Source organism: Podarcis vaucheri, assembly GCF_965113315.1.
Source record: "Podarcis vaucheri genome assembly, chromosome: 14".
Lineage (NCBI taxonomy): Eukaryota > Metazoa > Chordata > Lepidosauria > Squamata > Lacertidae > Podarcis > Podarcis vaucheri.
Window position 1 is genome coordinate 3,891,741 of NC_138752.1, and position 19,160 is coordinate 3,910,900.

Sequence of the window (19,160 nt, forward strand, 5' to 3'; positions counted from 1 at the left end):
AGCGGACACGGAGCAATGGATCCAAACTACAAGAAAGAAGATTCCACCTAAACATTCGGAAGAACTTCCTGACAGTAAGAGCTGTTCGACAGTGGAATTTGCTGCCAAGGAGTGTGGTGGAGTCTCCTACTTTGGAGGTCTTTAAGCAGAGGCTTGACAACCATATGTCAGGAGTGCTCTGATGGTGTTTCCTGCTTGGCGGGGGGTTGGACTCGATGGCCCTTGTGGTCTCTTCCAACTCTATGATTCTATGATTCTATTCTAAGAAAAGGGAGCAAAGTTTAATGTCTCAAACCAACACTGCTAAAGGAAAGTCCAAGGCAACCAGACCCAAACCTGAGCACTTTAGAATTTATGCAACATTTGGCAGGAGGGGGAGGAGTAGATTTTGTTATGGGGTATTAATCCTTGCACTCTAAGGCACAAAAATCATTTGGGTTTCAGATTAGAAATCAGCCCATTAGCCTTACATGGATTGCAGGATATGCTAAACTAGCAAGTCCCAAACTATGCTATCTCTAGCATTGCCATTAACACAACAGTGTAGTTTTTCCCAAAGTGAGTGATTCTGTCCTCTAGGGGGTGCTGGAATAATCCAGGGGACAGTAGCAGCCTTGGTTGCAATTTGGGGGCATTGAATAAAAATACGGGGGCGGTGGAAGCATAAAGAAGAGAATTCAAAAAACCTGTTTGCACATGCTTCACCTGTTCTGTAATGATGCCTACTGCCAGGTCAGGCACCGTTGTGGGACGGTGACAATGCCTCCTGTGGATCCAGCGGTCAGGCTGGAGGCGAGGAGTTTTCCTGTGAACCCTTTTTGGCTTCCCCCAGGCCCACGAAGTGGATCGCAGCTTGCCTACCAATTTAGCCAATGGTAGACAGGCTGCAGCACCAGCCCTAGTCCTGGGGCAGATTGGACTGGGCAGGCAGGCTTCACTCCAGTCCACCCCATATTTCCACCCCCCTGAGAATAGGGTAGTAGGGCAAATAAGTTTGAGAACCCTGCTAAAGTGCTTAGTTAAGAGCTGGTGGAGTAATAAGCCCTGAATAGGAGCAATGTAGAGCTACAACCTTCATGATGTTTCATACTAACATACATTAAACTCAGTATCAATGAACATTGATTCCCCCCCCCTTTTAAATGTCTAGGAGCTAAAACAAATTCCTCCTAGCTCTCAAGTAAATTATTTTCTCTTCAAATTATTCATCTGAAGAGGTATTTAATCCATTTTCAAAAACAGGCACACTATAAATTGCTGGAGAGTCGCTTAAAAAAGCCATATTCCAAAATTAGTTACTTTCCCTGATGAGAGCAAATTGCTCTTCAGATTACATGCTGATCACTTCTTTGTTTTTAAAGAGAGGATTTTTAAAATTTATTTTAACCTTTTGCTTATTTTATTGTGCTTCGTTATCAGTAGAGTTCATTTTTTTCAAAGGGATAATTAATATGATATTCAAAGCATCAGCTAAAGGCAGTAACCTGCTATTTTGCTTTACAATGCATCAAACTACTATTCTGAAACATAAAATATACACATTTGACCACTGATTTATATGACACACCATGTGAGCTTAATTTTCTTCACTTTCTTGATCTCTCTGTCCAAATAAAGAAGTACCAACATCCCACCCATTCTGAACACAATCCTACCTCCTTCCCTGAGAAACTGCAGTGCAAAAAGCCCCAATGTTTGTGTAACCCACTGATAGTCTGAGCTTGCACTGATAAACCGTTCAAATTCATACTCCTAGGAGATGGCTACATCCATTTAAAGCACAAGGCTTCCCCCAAAGAATCCTGGGAACTGTAATTTATTACTGGTGCTGGGAATTATAGCTCTGTGGTGGATAAATTACAGTTCTCAGGATTCTTTGGGAAAGTTATGACTGTTAAAGTGCTATAGGTAAAGGGACCCCTGACCATTAGGTCCAGTTGTGACCGACTCTGGGGTTGCGGTGCTCATCTCGCTTTACTGGCCGAGGGAGCCGGCGTTTGTCCGCTTCCGCGGACAGTTTTTCTGGGTCATGTGGCCAGTATGACTAAGCTGCTTCTGGCAAACCAGAGCAGCGCACAAAAACACTGTTTACCTTCCCACCAGAGCGGTACCTATTTATCTACTTGCACTTTGTGCTTTCGAACTACTAGGTTGGCAGGAGCAGGGAGCGAGCAACGGGAACTCACCCCATCACGGGGATTCGAACCACCGACCTTCTGATCAGCAAGTGATAGGCTCTGTGGTTTAACCCACAGCGCCACCTGCATCCATCTGTTAAAGTGCTATAGATGTGCTTTAAATGTATGCTGTGGGTGTAACTCTTGTGTCTGGAAATAATATAATATGAATTGGTTGTAAATGAACATTAAATAAAGTTTGCCAACAAAATTTTCCCTCCAAAGAAGCATTTCTTAATGCGCCTCTTTTTCTCTGCTATATTATTAAGAGTAAAAGTAAAGGGACCTCTGACCGTTAGGTCCAGTCACGGATGACTCTGGGGTTGCGGCACTCATCTCGCTTTATTGGCTGAGGGAACCTGCATACAGCTTCTGGGTCATGTGGCCAGCATGACTAAGCTGCTTCTGGCGAACCAGAGCAGCACACGGAAACACCATTTACCTTCCTGCCAGAGTGGTACCGATTTATCTACTTGTACTTTGACATTCTTTCGAACTGCTAGGTTGGCAGGAGCAGGGACTGAGCAACAGAAGCTCACCCCGTCGCGGGGATTTGAAGACCACAGTGCCACCTGCATCCCCTTATTAAGAGTGTCATATGCATACATGTGAACATTTTCATTCTGTAAGAAATGACATAACTTTGAGAGATAAAAACAAAAAACAGTATACATCATTTTTGTTTAGTTTTTGAGGATTCCCAAACTGTTGCAAGTTGTGTTAAATCATTAAGATGAGATTGGATGATACAGAAATAAATAATCAATCTAATGCACTGAGCATATTAGAATTCCAGAAAGAAAAGCAGGGGATAAAAACTAAAATAAAACAGTTAACACAGAGACACCACCACTGGTTTACAGTCACATGGTTTGGGACAATGCTTGTCACAAGGGGCAAATGCTCATTTCCTTCTCTGGCATCTATTTCTTCAATATTTAAGAATAAACAGCAGATGTCTTAACCTGCTAAAATTAGTGCACTTGTTTAGACTGTCTGCTCTTCATCCCAAAATAGCTAGGCAGATTATTAAAGCTATTGTTAAGTGGTCCATTTGACTTACTTTCAGTAGACTTTAAGTAACAGTTTTGGGCGGCATGTGTTAGATGGACCTTATACCACTTCTTTTCAATGAAGACAACAGTTCATTTTTATCACAGTAGAGTGTGTGAATAAGTTGTGTCCCCTGAGAAATCTGTAAGGAAACAGAGTGCCTGTTAGTATGAAATTCATCACGCTACCATATTCAGCTTAATGAATGCACTGTATTAATGACAAGCAGCATCTGGGATTCAGCTGCATATACGAATAATCAATCCTCTGCCATGTCTTTGCTTCTCTGGCTGTCCAGTGCAGTAAGTAAGAGATGCTTGATTCTTGCTTTGCAGCTGCAGCATACAAACAATAAATGAGACAACTGTCTAGAACAGTAAATAGATAGACAAGAAAGCATAAAAAACCAAGAGGTGAATGACTCCAATGCTTGCTGTGGGATCTTTCATCAAGGGCAGGTGATTTCATGTGCATTCATGAGGGATTTGCCAGGAACCAAATGGCTAGGAAACATTTTCCTAGCTGTTCCAGTATTTCTGGCTCAAGACTGTAGTCCAGCTGGCTACTAAAATCTATTAGTATGTGACAGGTATAATTTTAGTGATGTACATTTATGGACTGCGTGGAGTTGTATGGACTGGGCTCAGGAAGAGACCTGTAATTATTTTCCTGTATCATCTCCATGACCAGAAATAAGGGAGCTAACAAATCCGCTTGTGCTGTGTGATGACAGTGCAGCAGATGCTAAAAGTAAGGATAAGATAATGTCAGGGCAAAAAAGAAGAGGGCTTTGAATGCTCTCTGTATTCAGACCACACTCAATAGCTAGATAACTAAAAGCATTTATTCCCTATTAAATACAGCAGAAAAATATACACACAACAACATGTACAGCAAAATAATGTCTGAAAATCCTTCACTGGTATTGCTCCCACATGACAGCTTTCTCTGTCCAATGCTAATTTGATTATTATGTTCACTTTGCAAAGCTAATTAAAAACAGCAATAGGATTAGACCTTCAATTTTAAAACACTCAGTACTTGATTTCTCTAATAAAGAGTGGAGGAGAGAAAATGAATACGAAAGCCCTAAGAGGTAGGCTCCTACCTGAGCATGGGCAGTGATAGAGAAGGATTCTGATCACACATGAAGGTATTTTTCTTTTCTATTACTTCACAAATTCTAGACCTGATCTTGGTATGAAAAATATACATTGTGGATAAATGTTGCACAAATTTGAATCCAGTGTAATTTCAAAGTATTTTTTAGTGCAAGTATGGATACAACAGCTAAGAATGTACAAATACTAGATTCCAGAAAAGTTTCTATCAAACCTGTGGCAATTTGAGACTAAAACTCAAGTTGATTAATTGCATTGATTTAATCCACCAGAGGCGGTATAGGGTAATGGCTAAAAGTGAGTCGGGAAGCTCAAATGTCACATCAGCCACAAATTTACTGTATTTTTCGCTCTATAAGACGCACCAGACCATAAGATGCACCTAGTTTTTGGAGGAGGAAAACAAGAAAAAAAATATTCTGAATCTCAGAAGCCAGAATAGCAAGAGGGATCGCTGCACAGTGAAAGCAGCGATCCCTCTTGCTGTTCTGGCTTCTGGGATACCTGCGCAGCCTGCATTCGCTCCATAAGACGCACATACATTTCCCCTTACTTTTTAGGAGGGGAAAAAGTGAGTCTTATAGAGCAAAAAATACGGTAAGTAATGCTCATCGCAATCTAAACACTTCCCTTCTTATTTATTGACAGCCTTAACCTATCGTAGTCATCAATTAAAGATATGCCAATGAAGTCACATTACTCATTGACCACATTGAAAACAACTTTGTCAAGGCAGACCAAGCTGAGTATCTATATTAAATATTGCATCCTTGCTTTAAACACCGCAATTATCAGGAAGTAGCTCACAATTTTAAATTGCTTTCCAGTAAACAGATGTATCCCAACTAAAATAATCTTATTATGAAACTTAGTTCACAAACTAGCTGAAGAAAAAGAGCTTTGTCTTTCACGGACTATCTGTCATGCTCAAAAATGAGACAATAGCATGGATGGGGGCACTGCAGTTACATTTTACCCTAGTGAAAAACACTGATGCAATTTCTGCTAATGCTTGTTTACACATAGGCCTAAAAGTTCAACAGAACTACATGAACAACATGCAAGTACAGATAGCTCTGCCTGGACGTAGGTTAATAGACATCCAGATCTGAGGGAAAGCTCAAGAACTGCCTCTCCCCATATGAACTGACCTAGATCCTGCAACCATCATCTGACCCTCTTCTTCATGTGTCTCCACAAGAGGTCCAGAGGGTGGCAAGATGAGACAGGGCCTTTTCTGTGGTGGCCCCCCATTTGTGGAATGCTCCCCCCCCCCCAAGGAGGCTTGCCTGGCCCCTCATTACATATCTGTAGGCGCCGGGTGAAAATGTTTCTCTATAACCAGGTGTTTGGCTGATTAAACATTCTATGGTCTTTTAAATGTGTTTATGGGAGAGAGGGCTACTGGATTGGTTGGTTGGTTTGGTATTTTGTGCTCTCATTTTGTATTTTTATGCTGTGAACCACACTGTAATCTTCCAATTAAGGTCAGTATAAAAAATTAATAAATAATAATAGTAATAAATAACTCATATCCTAATGCACGACTCTGTATATGCCGCAGTTCTACAGGAGAAAGCAGGGAGAAGGCAAAATGTGTTTTTAGGTCAAGGAGAATTAAAGATCTGCATGTGACACAGTCTGAGGAGGCAAGATGTTCAGCAGAAGGTCTTGCAGCAAGGATGGACCAGGCAGCCTTTAGCTTTCAGCTCCCTGATGACATGGCCTTCCTTCTGTGACCTCATTCATTCATGCAGTACCAAGCAGCTGACCAATAGATAGTGTAATGTCTGATAACCAGAAATAGAACAAAATTGCTATTGATTTGAAAAATAAGCCTTGGGGGAGAGAATACATGTTCACATGCATGTACACACACACACACACACACAAGCAATTGCGACAGGAGAGCTTTGGCTAAAGAAAAAACAAATCATTTACACGTTACAGGTTATGTCAAATGTTGGAGTGCAGGGAGAAGTGTCTCTAAATTGGAAGGAAAACAATTGTGATTCTAAAGCACACACACAATCCTCAGGAGACCTAAAGGAACATGCCAGGAGATATAGAAAGTATTTTAGTCCTTATTCAGTAGTGCCAACGGAAGCCTAATCTGCAGTTTTAAAAAAGCCTCCCCCCCAAAAAAAAGTCCATACACAACGTATAGGAGTACAAATATGAGTATTCCTACTATTCTCATCTAGGCTTTCTTTGTGCGATTAAGTATTTTTAAAAATAATAATAGGCCAGGTAAGAATTGCTGACAGAGTAGATGAAATATTATAAATAGATTTGGGAATACATTTTAGGTAAAGGTAAAGGTACCCCTGCCCGAACGGGCCAGTCTTGACAGACTGTGGGGTTTGTGCGCCCATCTCACATTTATTGGCCGGGGGCCAGCGCTGTCCGGGGACACTTCCGGGTCACGTGGCCAGCGTGACATCGCTGCTCTGGCGAGCCAGAGCCGCACACGGAACGCCGTTTACCTTCCCGCTGGTAAGCGGTACCTATTTATCTACTTGCACCCGGGGGTGCTTTCAAACTGCTAGGTGGGCAGGCGCTGGGACCGAACAGCGGGAGCGCACCCCGCCGCGGGGATTCGAACCGCCGACCTTTCGATCGGCAAGCCCTAGGCGTTGAGGCTTTAGCCCACAGCGCCACCCGCGTCCCTTTAGGAATACATTTTAGTCAGTCTTAAAAATGGCAAGGATCTGATGATACCAGATACCATCAGTAACATGATATGTTGAAATTAGATAGAAAAAATGTTTTTTCAGACCAAAGTTCACAATTCAAAAAAGAACTCTTGCTAAACAAAGATAAAAAATTGTCTAAAATGTATAACCTGTTATTAGAATGGGAAACAAAACATGAGCTAGTTAAAGCCTCAATGACACAATGGGCAATAGATATAGGACACAAAATAGATTTTAACCTCTGGGAGAAACTTTGGAAAAGCGACTTGAAATTTACAGCATGTTGAGAGCCAGTGTGGTGTAGTGGTTAAGAGCGGTAGTCTCGTAATCTGGGGAACCGGGTTCGCGTCTCCGCTCCTCCACATGCAGCTGCTGGGTGACCTTGGGCCAGTCACACTTCTTTGAAGTCTCTCAGCCCCACTCACCTCACAGAGTGTTTGTTGTGGGGGAGGAAGGGAAAGGAGATTGTTAGCCGCTTTGAGACTCCTGAAGGGGAGTGAAAGGCGGGGTATCAAATCCAAACTCCTCCTCCTCCTCCTCTTCTTCTTCTTCTTCTTCTTCTTCTTCTTCTTTTTTATCTCCTTGATGCTTGACTATCCCGGCTCATAACAGTGATCCACGCAGGGCTGGGCAATGGGTTTTGTGGGGTGGTGAATGCTTCCCTCAGTGTTCCTGCAGATCAGCGGCACAGCAATGGGCACCCACATGGCCCCACAGTATGCCAACATCTTCATGGCAGATTTAGAACGTTTCCTAAACTCCTACCCACTCAAACCTCTCTTGTACCTGCGATACATTGACAATATTTTTATCATCTGGACACATGGTCAACAGACCATGGACACCGTTCACCAGAAATTTAATGATTTTCACCCCACAATCAACCTAACAATGAATCAATCTATGCAAGAAATACATTTTTTGGACACTACTATAAAAATACAGGATGGGCGCATAGACACCACCTTATACCGTAAACCAACTGACCGACAAACATATCTACATGCCTCTAGCTACCATCCCAAACATACCAAACAGTCCATTGTATATAGCCAGGCACTACGTTACAGCCGCATCTGTTCCAATTCTACAGACAGAGACTCTCACCTAAGAGATCTACAGCAAACCTTTTTAGAACTAAAATACCCAGCAGATGAAGTTAGACAACAGATCAGCAGAGCCAGACTGATACCCAGAGAGAACTTGCTGCAAGACAGACCCAAAAAAGAAAATAACAGAACACCTCTAGTCATCACATACAGCTCCCAAGTTAAAACAGTACAACGCATCATCAGAGATCTATAACCTCTCCTGGACAATGACAGTTCTCTTTCTCAAGCTCTGGGAGGAAGACCTTTCATTGCCTACAGACAGCCACTCAATCTTAAACAACTCCTAACCCACAATAATACTACTGTACAACCAGACTTAACACGGACACTGGCACCAGAGCCTGCAATAAACCCAGATGCCAACTTTGCTGCCACATACACCCAGACAACACCATTACTGGCCCCAACAACATCACACATACCATCTCGGGACTATTTAATTGCTCATCGTCTAACATTGTGTGTGCCATCAAATGCCAACAGTGTCCTTCAGCTCTCTATATTGGACAAACAGGCCAAACCTTACGCCAAAGAATAAACGGACATAAATCTGACATCAAGAATCACAAAACAGAGAAACCAGTAGGAGAACACTTCAATCTCCCAGGACATTCTATACAAGATCTCAAAGTAGCTGTTTTACTACAAAGGAATTTCAGAAATAGACTGGAAAGAGAAGCTGCTGAATTGCAACTCATTACCAAACTCAAAACCATGGAGAGACCTGGTCTGAACAAAGACATTGGATTCTTATCTCATTATACATGACTAAGCCATTTTTCACCTTCTCACCCCTTGCCTTTTCCTGTAAGACCTATTGCAGTCGTTAAGAGCCGTCAACAGGCTCATCTCAGCTATCTGCCAATCTCCCATTCCCACCACCCTTCTGAGTAATACCCCTCCCCACCTTCTCACTATATAGAAGGATCTGGCAACTTCTGTTTCAGTGTATCTGAAGAAGTGTGCATGCACACGAAAGCTCATACCAAGAACTAACTTAGTTGGTCTTTAAGGTGCTACTGGAAGGAATTTTTTTATTTTTTCTCAGTGAGCGAGTCTTCCTGGATCCCCTTAAAGAAGCAATTATTAAACTGCTTCTTAAAAAATATCTTTGGATGGACCCAGCCATTATGGTCAATTATTATCCAGTCTCAAATCTCCCATTCTTGGGCAAGGTGATTGATCAGCACACCTGGAGGATGTGGACCATTTGGATCCCTTCCAGTTGGGATTCAGGCCCCATCATGTGACTGAAACTGCCTTGGTCTCTGGCGGACTAGGGACAGAGGTGAAAGCTGTTTCCCAGATCTGTTAGATCTTTCGGAGGCTTTTGACACCATCGACTGTGGTATCCTTCTGGACCATCTAGGGGGGGTGGGAGCTGGGGGCACTGTTATGCAGTAGTTCCACTCCTTTTTTTCTGGGCTGTGACAAGAAAATGGAGTTGGGGGTGAGTGTTCGGACCTCTGGGTGCTCACTTGTGGGGTGTCTCAGGGCTCTGTCCTCTCCCCCATGCTTTTTAACATCTATATGAAGCTGTTGGGAGAAATAATAAGGGGGTTGGGCTGGGTGTTCACCAGTTTGCGGATGATACCCAGCTCTACCTCTCCTTTAAATTGGAACAAGTGAAGGTGGTGAATGTCCTGTGTGAGTGTCTGGAGACTGTTGGAGGATGGATTAATGAATGAATTGAGGTTGAATGCCGACAAGACATAAGTACTGTTTCTGGGAGACAGGGGATGGGCAGGTGTGGAGGACTCCCTGGTCCTGAATGGGGTAACTGTGTCCCTGAAGGACCAGGTGCACAGACTGGGAGTCATTTTGGACTCACAGCTGTCCATTAAGGTGCATGTTAATTCTGTGTTCAGGGCGGCTGTCTACCAGCTTCATTTCATATGCTGGCTGAGACGCTACCTGCCCGCAGACTGTCTTGCCAGAGTGGTAAATGCCCTGGTTCTCTCCCGCTTGGACTACTGCAATGTGCTCTACATGGGGCTACCTTTGAAGGTGACTCAGAAACTACAACTAATCCAGAATGTGGCAGTTAGACTGGTGACTGGGAATGGCAGCAGGATCATATAACACTGGTCTTGAAAGACCTATATTGGCTCCCAATACATTTCCAAGCACAATTCAAAGTGTTGGTGCTGACCTTTAAAGCCCCAAACAGCCTTGGCCCTGTATATCTGAAGGAGTATCTCCACCCCATCATTCAGAGCGGACACTCTGGCAGTTCCCTCACTGCAGGAAGTGAGGTTACAGGAAACCAGAAAGAGTGTCTTCTTGGTAGTGGCGCCCAGCCTGTGGAACGCCCTCCCATTGGATGTCAAGGAGATAAGTAACTATGCAACCTTTAGAAAACATCTGAAGGCAGCCTTGTATAGGGAAGTTTTTAATGTTTTATATTCTGGAAGCTGCCCAGGGTGGCTGGGGCAACCCAGTGAGATGGGTGGGGTACAAATAAAATAATAATAATAATAATTAATTATTATTAATCATATGAAAGCACAAGTAGGGGAAATTGTTTATGTGCATGTTCTCTTTCCCAAAATTACAGACCAGTCAGAATGTTGGATATCTCTTCTAAAATATATGACTACAACAGCAGATATCCTACAATTATATTTTGTGTGAACAGCAAGCTGGATTTAGTAATTTCTATTCCACTACTGATCACTGCTATACTTTGCCCCATCTTGTTGGGAAAACTGTTGAAAACAATGAAATGCTCTTTGCAGTGTTTGTTGGGCTATCATAAGCTTTTGATTCAATAGAGAGAAATTGTCTGTGGGCAAAATTGCATGCCATTGATATAGACCCTAGACTGCTCATGCTTCTTCAAATTACTACTGTTAAAATCAGTATAGACAGGAATGGTCCAATCTCAACTATGAAGAGAGTTAAACAGGAATGTGTTTGAGCATCCCTCCTTTTCAGTCTTTATTTTAATGATCAAGATAAATTGCTTGGTAAGTGAATGCATGCCCACCTGCCATAGGAAAGAGAAAGGTCAGTATACTCCTATATGCAGATGATATGGTATTATCTCTGACCAGGTGTGGTTTGAAAAAGCAGATGGACTTGCTGACTAACTTTTGGGAGAAGAACAAATTAGCATTAATTTTACCAAAACAAAAGAGGTTGTATTTAGTAAGAAATCTCCCACATTTAAATAGTTAATTCTAATTATTCAATTGACTAAATCATTTTGTTTCTAGGGTTCCTTTTCACAGTTATTTCCTCTTGGAAGGCTGATCAGGATGCTTATCTCAGGAAAGCAAGATATCTTGTAGGAGCTGTTCTGAAGTTCTTCTTATACAAAGGGAAGGCAAATAGTTATGCCAGACCTTCAAATATTCATTAAGGTTATTCTTTCCATGTTATATGGTGTAAAGCTTTGGGGTCTCAGTCAATCATTAGTCCAGGAATTGAAGGATGTTCAACATTTATGTCTAATGATAGTATTGGTCCTCTTTGTTGGCATTCCTTCTGTGGGTTGGCTTTCTGTCCAGACTAGAATGCAAGTTTGACTCTTAAAACTTTTGTAACAGAATGCTAACTCTGTCATCTTCATGTCTAGTTTCTCTAGGTTATGGCATACCCATAAATTCTCAAAAGCAAGTTACTACTTTACATATAGTTGTCAGTGAACTTAATAGTGAGCTGATTATGATCTAATCAGTGTTTAAATTTCAGGTATAAATGTTTGGATATGAGAGAGCTTCTATGATTTATATGTTAACTAGTCATTCCTTGAGTTTTTCAGGCTGTATCCATGTATTAAGACAATCAAAAAGCTAACTATCTGTAGTTAATTACTTTGGCTCCACATAAAATTGCTTCTACAGGATTAAGAAAAGTTGTGGCCTCTGCCCTTCTAGATGGCTGTTTTAAGAAATATACTTTGAAGCAGTGTTTCTGTATGTTTTGTAAAGCATTCTCATGATCTGAGTTTAGCTGCAGAAAAAAAAGTTACATGAAGTAAGTTTGTGTGCTTTTTGCTGTCAGATAGGAAAATTATATTACATTGCATGCTTCTCTAACTACATTGGCTAACAGCTGTTAGGATTCTTGCTCTGTGCTTGCAGTCATGGGATTGTTTTGTCACATAGTGGGAAGTGACAGATACAGGATGTTCGGATTACTGTGTTTCTGTGATGTAGGACTATTGTCCTTTGTTCTTTCTCTTTGCTGTCTGATGAGAAATAGGAAGGAGCTAAGTCAGAATGCTCCGAGTGTATTCTACTGTATGTAAATAAAGTAGATTAGCCAAAATGCTGTGCTGCTGCATTTGTTATGCGAACCGCTAATACTCTGCAGGTTCCGTAAGTGTCTTATGCCTCTTGGTATCAGTCGCTGTGATGTTTGGGCTGGAGAAAGCTTTTGAAGCTCCCAAACGATCGACCAGGAGGGAGAGAACATGCCAGTAGGGCATGTGTCTCTGCCAGGGTCCTACACACAAGTAGGGACGATCCTAGCACCAGCTAATTAAGAGCCAAATATGGGGCTCAACTCTGAATGTCTTTTTTCTTTGTTATAGCTTATAGCTAAGCAAAAAAAATTGTTACTACTAGTACTAAATATTTGCATGTTTCCCTATGAAAGCAATTCTTTGAACTTTCAAAAGCAATATGTCATACAGTGGTACCTCAGGTTAAGTACTTAATTCATAGAATCATAGAGTTAGAAGAGACCACAAGGGCCATCGAGTCCAACCCCCCGCCAAGCAGGAAACACCATCAGAGCACTCCTGACATATGGTTGTCAAGCCTCTGCTTAAAGACCTCCAAAGTAGGAGACTCCACCACACTCCTTGGCAGCAAATTCCACTGTCGAACAGCTCTTACTGTCAGGAAGTTCTTCCGAATGTTTAGGTGGAATCTTCTTTCTTGTAGTTTGGATCCATTGCTCCGTGTCCGCTTCTCTGGAGCAGCAGAAAACAACCTTTCTCCCTCCTCTATGTGACATCCTTTTATATATTTGAACATGGCTATCATATCACCCCTTAACCTCCTCTTCTGCAGGCTAAACATGCCCAGCTCCCTTAGCCGTTCCTCATAAGGCATCGTTTCCAGGCCTTTGACCATTTTGGTTGCCCTCCTCTGGACACGTTCCAGTTTGTCAGTGTCCTTCTTGAATTGTGGTGCCCAGAACTGGACACAGTACTCCAGGTGTGGTCTGACCAGAGCAGAATACAGTGGCACTATTACTTCCCTTGATCTAGATGCTATACTCCTATTGATGCAGCCCAGAATTGCATTGGCTTTTTTAGCTGCCGCGTCACACTGTTGGCTCATGTCAAGTTTGTGGTCAACCAAGACTCCTAGATCCTTTTCACATGTACTGCTCTCAAGCCAGGTGTCACCCATCTTGTATTTGTGCCTCTCATTTTTTTTGCCCAAGTGCAATACTTTACATTTCTCCCTGTTAAAATTCATCTTGTTTGTTTTTGCCCAGTTCTCTAATCTGTCAAGGTCATTTTGAAGTGTGATCCTGTCCTCTGGGGTGTTAGCCACCCCTCCCAGTTTGGTGTCATCTGCAAATTTGATCAGGATGCTCTTGAGTCCATCATCCAAGTCGTTGATAAAGATGTTGAATAAGACCGGGCCCAAGACAGAACCCTGTGGCACCCCACTAGTCACTCTTCTCCAGGATGAAGAGGAACCATTGATGAGCACCCTTTGGGTTCGGTCAGTCAGCCAGTTACAAATCCACTGAGTGGTAGCATAGTCAAGACCGCATTTTACCAGCTTCTTTACAAGAATATCATGGGGCACCTTGTCAAATGCCTTGCTGAAATCAAGGTAGGCTACATCCACTGCGTTCCCTTCATCTACCAGGCTTGTAATTCTGTCAAAAAACGAGATCAGGTTAGGCTGACATGACTTATTTTTCAGAAATCCATGCTGACTATTGGTGATCACAGCATTCCTTTCTAGGTGCTCACAGACTGTTTGCTTAATGATCTGTTCCAGAATCTTCCCTGGTGTTGATGTCAGACTGACTGGGCGGTAATTATTTGGGTCCTCTCTTTTCCCCTTTTTGAAAATAGGGACAACATTTGCCCTCCTCCAGTCTGCCGGGACTTCGCCTGTTCTCCAGGAATTCTCAAAGATGACTGCCAGTGCTTCTGAGATCACATCTGCCAGTTCTTTTAACACTCTTGGATGCAGTTCATCTGGCCCTGGAGACTTGAATACATCTAAACTAGCCAAGTATTCTTGTACTATCTCCTTAGTTATTCTGGGCTGTGTTTCCTTTGCTGAATCATTTGCTCCAAATTCTTCAGGTCGGGCATTGTTTTCTTTATCGGAGAAGACTGAGGCAAAGAAGGCATTGAGGAGTTCAGCCCTTTCTGTGTCCCGTGTTTGCATTTCACCATCTTCTCCTCTGAGTGACCCCACTGTTTCTTTGTTCTTCCTTTTGCTACGAACATACCCATAAAAGCCTTTTTTGTTGCTTTTAACCTCTCTAGCAAGCCTGAGTTCATTCTGTGCTTTAGCTTGTCTGACTTTGTGTCTACATGTGCTGGCTATTTGTTTGAATTCCTCTTTGGTGGTTTCCCCCCTTTTCCATTTTTTGTACACATCCTTTTTTAATCTTAACTCAGTTAAAAGTTCTTTAGATAGCCACCCTGGCTTCTTTAGGCACCTTCCATGTTTCCGTCTCAATGGTATTGCCTGAAGTTGTGCTTTTACTATCTCCCTCTTAACAAACTCCCAGCCATCATGAACTCCCTTTCCTTTTAGTATTACTGTCCATGGGATCTCACCCAGCACTTCCCTAAGTTTTATGAAGTCGGCTTTCTTAAAGTCAAGAAATTGAGTCCTAGTATGCTTGGCTGCTCCTTTCCGCTGTATAGTAAACTTCAGAAGAGCATGATCACTCGCGCCTAATGATCCTTCCACTTCTACCCCACTAACCAGGTCATCAACATTGGTTAGGACCAGATCTAAAATGGCTGTTCCTCTTGTTGCTTCTCCCACTTTCTGGACAATGAAGTTGTCTGCAAGGCCAGTGAGGAATCTGTTTGACCTTATGCTCTTGGCTGAGTTTGACATCCAACAAATATCCGGGTAATTGAAGTCCCCCATTACTACTATCTCCCTTCCTTTTGCATGCTTGGCCATCTGTTCCAGGAAGGCATCATCTATGTCCTCTGTTTGGCTTGGGGATCTATAGTAAACTCCCACAAGGAGGTCTCTGTTATTCTTCTCTCCCTTAATTTTGACCCAAATGCCGGAGGTCCGTTCTTAACCTGAAACTGTTCTTAAACTGAAGCACCACTTTAGCTAATGAGGGCCTCCAGCTGCCCTGCACCGCCAGAGCATGATTTCTGTTCTCATCCTGTAATTCTGTTCTCATTCTGTAACCTGAAGCGTATGTAACCAGAGGTACCACAGTATAGTTATACAGTTTTGGTATTCATCCACAATCTGCCATTAAGCTTAGACAAGCTGCTGCCTTATATAGCAATGGGGTTGTAATTAAGAAAAAGAAGGTATTTTATACTGTACACTTAAAGCACTATAGAAATTATAATAACAGCAACAACTTTAAATGGTTCTATCACATTGCAGAACGGCTATCATTGTAGTAATTGTCACACATAGAGGAGGTAAAAACAACAAATAGAATGCTTTTAACCTCTTATTAAACAAAATGTAAATGATTTCCTCAGACTCCTGAGAAAAAAACACTTCTCTAACTACAAGATTATAATGAGCTAAAGGAAGAGGCACTAGAGAACTGACACTGACAGTATCATATGAAATTGGTAAGAGGTGTTTTTTCCTATACAGCGGTACCTCGAGTTGCAAACGCCTCAGGTTACAAACTTTGCTAACCTGGAAGAGTTACCTCGAGTTGAGAACTTTGCCCCAGGATGAGAATGGAAATCGTGTGCTGGTGGCGCATTAGCAAAAGCACGCCTCTAGTTAAGAACAGTTTCAGGTTAAGAACGGACCTCTGGAATGAATTAAGTTCGTAACTAGAGGTACCACTGTACAGTGGAACCTCAGGTTGCGGATGTAATCTGTGACGGAGACACGTCCGCAACCCACAGCATTCGCATCCTGAAGCGCTGCATCTGTGCAGGCGCGATTTGGCGCTCATGTGCAAAGCACGATTTAGCGCTTCTGCGCATGCGCGAGCAGCAAAACCCAAAAGTAACCCGTTCCGGTACTTCCGGGTTTCCTGTGGTCCACAACCCGAAAACACGTAACCTAAAGCATCCGCAACATGAGGTATGACTGTATATCCTTAGTATACGGTACAATATAATTGACAAAGCAGGACTATTGAAGGTAGACACCAAGACAGACTGCAGTTCGGCATCAGAACTATTGCAGCAACTAAATGTAGTAGTGATATGGTAATGGTTAAGCTTATTTCACTTCTAGATTTCAAGAACCAATTCAACTGACAAATATTTATTCATCATTCATAAGCTTTGTTACTGTGGGCAATAGATGTGCCATTATCTTGGTAACATTTTTTGCCGGCTTTGGTACATTTAATTTCCAACCAAAAGATAAACAGATTTTTTTTCTCTCTGTGTGCACAAGTCTAACACTTATAACCCAGGGGGCAGGGGATGGTTAGGACACCTGAAATAAAAGATAGTATTGGGGAAGAAAATGATGCATTACTAATACACATGAGGTCAATATTTTGGTTTCCTAATGTAGTTATTTTATTTATCTTGGCATACATAAAAAACAGGATATTGAGTTCAGGGCCTGAAATTGCTTGTGGTTTTGGATCTGTTGAATACTAGGAGCTGGGGATGGTGGATGGTGGAGAGCACTCATCTGAATGTTGGACACTGGCTACAAGCTTGTATCCTTACTTCATTTGTTCTCCACTGTGCCCACTATTATTGTAGGTCACTTCTTGGCACTATTCCAGAAGAAGAAACCAAACCCATTTCATCAGTACTGAAGCTTTTACTTACAGTACGCTTGACTCACTGAGATACTGCTGAGGTCATAAAACCTTTTCCTAAGGAAATTTATTTATCACATATCAGAGTCATAGTTCAGTTCAGCTTCACTCCCTTTTTAAAAGAAAAAAAATCTTATCAGAAATGAACAAATCTTTTCTAAAAGCAAGTTTTTGTTAGATGAACATCAAGCTAGATACTGAAGGAAGAGGTTAGCACAGAGTTATAAGAGTTAATGTGACATTTTCTACAATCACTACCAAGATTTGTATGGCATATGACAGCTTTTCAAAGACACAGCCCTGCCTCTGGTAATCTCTTCTTGAGAAACGTAAGCCTGCAAAGCTTAAAATCTAATTCTGATGTATACTGGTTGTCCTTCAGTTTGAAGGTTATATATATAGTCCCCTCTGTTCACCATGTAACTTAACAAATAATTTTAAGTGGAATAAGCATTTTTTTGACTGTATACAGAAAAACAAGGTCTTACACAATTAGTCCCTTGAGATTTGTGTGAATTGACATGATAGCATATATAGTCTTAAAGAAACAAACCATTATTGCCAATCTTTTCAATACAAAACATTTTTGCTAATAACTCTTGACATTCCATATCTTTCTGCTCCTTCCTTTTGCTTTGCAAGCCACTACCTCTCTCAATTCCTCTTCTAAAAAAATTATAGCACAATGAAGATTTTTTAAAAAATATCAGATATACATTTGGACACAAACGACCAGTATAATGGTTACTTGATGTTGAAAACAAAATGCTGTAAATGCATTTTTTACAAGTAAGGGATAAAAAAGCAAGCTAATCACCCAAATACCATAGTAATGCAATTTATTTTTCAGTCTTATGCATATCTAAAATGTGTCACCGATTTCTACAATTTGATGTTGCTGCCCTGTAAATATTTTTCCAGACTTGCAACCTTGTGCGATCAAGTAAACAGTCCTGAGATTTAAGTATAAGACCAAACTGGAAGGCAATGGGTAGCCTCAGATGTGGTTTCATTAGTGAATGGGGGAAAAAATCCCAGTTAATATGCCAAGAAAACGAAGAAAAGTGGCATTATATAAACAGACAAAGGAAAGGATGCAGCTGCAATGTGCGTTATCAAGAAAGAGCCTCCTGGGTGCGGAAGATAAAAACTGGGTTAGAGAGCTTGATTTGCTGGGACCGTCCACTCTATAAGCAATTGTCTCAGTTGTCTAGAGCAGGAGTCTGCAACCTTTTCAGAACTGGGAACCACTTTTCATTCCACCAGGCAACATGGGACCTATTTTCACCCTTTTCTGGCCTTGAATTACTCTCTCTTTCAGAAACAAGAAGACCCTTGATGGATTAACAGCAGAGATTTATCTAGACCAGCATCCTGCTTCCCACAGGGACCAATGTCTGAGTAGCCAAAAACCCCGCAGAGCTTGGAGGCAAAGATCCTTTCCTTCTCCCCAGCAAGTAGAACTGTGTGGCTTACAGTTTCTGAAGGTGGAGGTTCTACGTAGTCATCATGCCTATGCTGATTATTTTGCTGTTCGCTTCTACTGCAAGTGAGGGGAGGGTAATTCCAGTTCCTTCACAGCTATCCACTGTGGAAGCGGGTATTGGAACCACCTGATAGATCTGGAAAGCTTCAAAATAAAAGTGTGTAGGGACCAGTGGCGTAGCGTGGGGGTGCAGGGGGGGCCGGCCGCACCGGGCACAACATCTGGGGGGGTGCATGCTCGCACTCGCAGCTCTCTGCCCCTACTAAAATCCATGGGTTAGGGGGCGCAAATTACTTGCCTTGCCCCGGGTGCTGACAACCCACGCTACACCACTGATAGGGACAACTCTCATTTGTGCAGGGGTTGCTTTCTGGGTCATCAAGCATGTTAGTGGGGCACACAGAAGCCCACCCCATGATGCCCTCTTCCGGATCCAAAAACAGCCTGCACATACGCAGCTCACATGTTCTCTGAACACACACAAAATGGGGGTTGTCTGTATGAGGAAGGCTCCAACCTCCAACCAGGACCTCGTGTACAGAATAAATGATGAAACCCTGGCCTTTTGA

At 42.2% G+C, this 19,160-nt stretch overlaps 1 protein-coding gene across 2 annotated transcripts in view; it reads right to left on the reverse strand.

Annotated features, from left to right (window-relative positions):
- Window positions 1-19,160, reverse strand: part of OTUD7A (OTU deubiquitinase 7A) — a 143,522-nt gene that overhangs the window by 97,016 nt on the left and 27,346 nt on the right. The window contains exon 3 of one of the 2 annotated variants that reach the window (XM_082198023.1): window positions 3,241-3,372. The exons of the other annotated variant lie outside the window; for it this stretch is intronic. The gene's annotated coding sequence lies outside the window, so the exon portion shown is untranslated. The remainder of the gene's footprint in view (window positions 1-3,240; window positions 3,373-19,160) is intronic. 2 annotated transcript variants of the gene reach the window in all.